This window comes from Mercenaria mercenaria, unplaced genomic scaffold, assembly GCF_021730395.1.
Source record: "Mercenaria mercenaria strain notata unplaced genomic scaffold, MADL_Memer_1 contig_4809, whole genome shotgun sequence".
Classification (NCBI taxonomy): Eukaryota; Metazoa; Mollusca; class Bivalvia; order Venerida; family Veneridae; genus Mercenaria; species Mercenaria mercenaria.
In genome coordinates, this window is record NW_026463067.1 from 59,839 (window position 1) to 62,375 (window position 2,537).

Here is a 2,537-nt window from a genome sequence, read left to right on the forward strand (position 1 = left end):
GTAAGTATCATTTAGTATTGTGTAGCTAAAATTTTATAAAGAATGATGTTTATATTTCTTTTAGTTTCCTGAACTAAATATTCAGGGTGACTAGAGCTAAAAATAGGAAAAACCTTTAAATGATTTTTTTCTCGTGAATCGCTTGATAGATCTTCATTACTTGGAGTATAGCATCAGTTTAAGGTTCTGTTCAAAATTTTAAGCAAAGCTTGAATTGAAAATACATTAAACAACTTCTTCTGTTGAAGTGCTGTTTCTATCTTCAATAAATTTGATTTGTAGCACCATTATAAGGTCTTATAAAGTTTCTTCAAATGGGGATGCTTGGCCTCTTTTAGGCCGCTGGAGCTAAAAATTGAAAAATCTCTAGAGGACTTCTGGTCATACATTGATGGATCTTAATTAGTCCCCTGAAAACCAGTTTTGGGGACTATGGGAATGCACCTTTCTGTCAGCGGACTAACAAATAGGTACTTTAGTTGGCTACAACATCTAAAACATGATGTGTCTAAAAGATATCATGTGGTTACTATTTTTATGTGGCTAAACAATGTATTAGAGGCTTTCACTGTCCATATCTCTTAAGTGGCCAAAAAGTCCATCAATAGAAATATGTGGCTGTTCAATTCAAAATAAAATTAAGCTTAAGTACCATTATTAAGATTAGGGTTATTGCTATTAGAAGAATTTATGTTGCTAAGGTAAAGGTTAGTAGATAATGCAGGTTTGCACTGAATGAAATGCTGTTTTCCTATGGTCACTGTCATTATGTGGCTGTCAGTCCAAATATTCTGAGGCTAGCTAGCCTCAGTGTATTTGGATAGACAGCCACATAATGATCTTTAAGGACACTTTGGACATCTAACTAGATGGAAACTTTAACACCATAACATAAAGAGGCAAAATTCTTAATGTGCAAGGGTTACCCCCCCCCCCCCCCCCTTAGCTGTTTTATACAATTTATATATTGCTCTTCTGTGGCTCTTAAGTGGCTAGCCACCTAAGAGATTTTAGCCACATTATACCCCAAAATACAAAGTCAGAGCCACATTAGTATATATTTGTAAACACGGAACGTCATTCCGTCCGTCCGTGCTAGAGCTAAAACCAGAAATATCTTTAAACAACTTCTTATGAACCGTTTGATGGATTTTGATTAAACTTGGTCTGTAACACCATTATAAGGTCCTTTCTCAAATTTGTTCAAATGGGGTCTCTTTATACCATTTAGAGGCTGTAAGGGCTGAAAATAGAAAAACCTTGAAACTACTTTTTCTCATGAATCGCTTGATTGATCTTCATCAGACTTGGTCCAAAGCCTCATTAGATGTTTTCTTTTCCAAGTTTGTTCAAATGGGGGCATTAGGCCCCGTGAAGGGGCAGCTAGAGCTAAAATTAGAAATACACTTAAACAACTTAACTTGCACCACTTGATGGATTTTCATAAAACTTGGGCTGTGGCATCATTATATGGTCCTCTCCAAAGTTTGTTCAAATGGGGACACTTGGCCCTTTTCAGAGTCTGCTAGAGCTAAAAATAGGAATACTTCTTCTCATGAAGCGCTTGATGGATCTTCATCAAACTAGGTCTGTGTCATCATAATATGGTCCTCTCCCAAGTTTGTTAAAATGGGGGCAGTTTGCTTCCTTTTCGGGCTGCTAGAGGGAAAAATAGTAATACTTTTTAAATATAAAATTAAAAAAAAATATTTTTTTAATTTAATGCTTTTTCACAAGCAAGATCTAATTAGGTCAAAGTGGGTCCCAAGTGAGAGACTTAGGCCCACTTGGGTCTCATGTTCTTGTTATTTAGAATTAAAGGTTAATTTTGTTGCCTTTCCACTGTATCTTTGTTATTACAGAAATGATTTGGTATAAACTTAAATATTGATCCACATTATCCTTCACATCATATGACACAAAGGCAATAACTCTTGTATCAGTACCAATTTTTAGCTCACCTCAGGTGAGCTTTTATAACTGATCAATGTCCTTCATGCATCATCAGTGCGCTTTGTGCATATGTCATAATTTTCAAAAAATATCTTCTTTAAAACAAGATTTACACCAAACTTGACAGGAATGATCCTTAGGTGCCCCCCCCCCCATCCCCTTTCAAAAATTTTCAAAGAATTGAACTCTGCACAGATCTGTGGTTGTTACCACAGCAGCCGAAAGGAAAACCTTTAAAAATCTTCCTGTCCAAAACCGCAAGGTGTACAGCTTTGATATTTGACCTGTGACATCATCTAATGATCCTCTATGAAGATAGTTCAAATAAGGTCCCCTTGTCAAATTATGCCCCTGGTGTGAAAAGAGGCCCTACCCCTGGGTCCCAATTTTTACATAGACGTATATAGGAAAAAGACTGTAAAATCTTCTTGTCTGAAACCACAAAATCTAGGACTGGTCTTTGATATTTGGTATGTAGAATTGCCTTGTGTAAGTTGTGGTTCTCTATCAAGATTGTTCAGCCTGCCCACTTCGCTCAGTAGGGAGAGCATTGGTCTATGGATAGCAGGGTCACAAGTTAGATC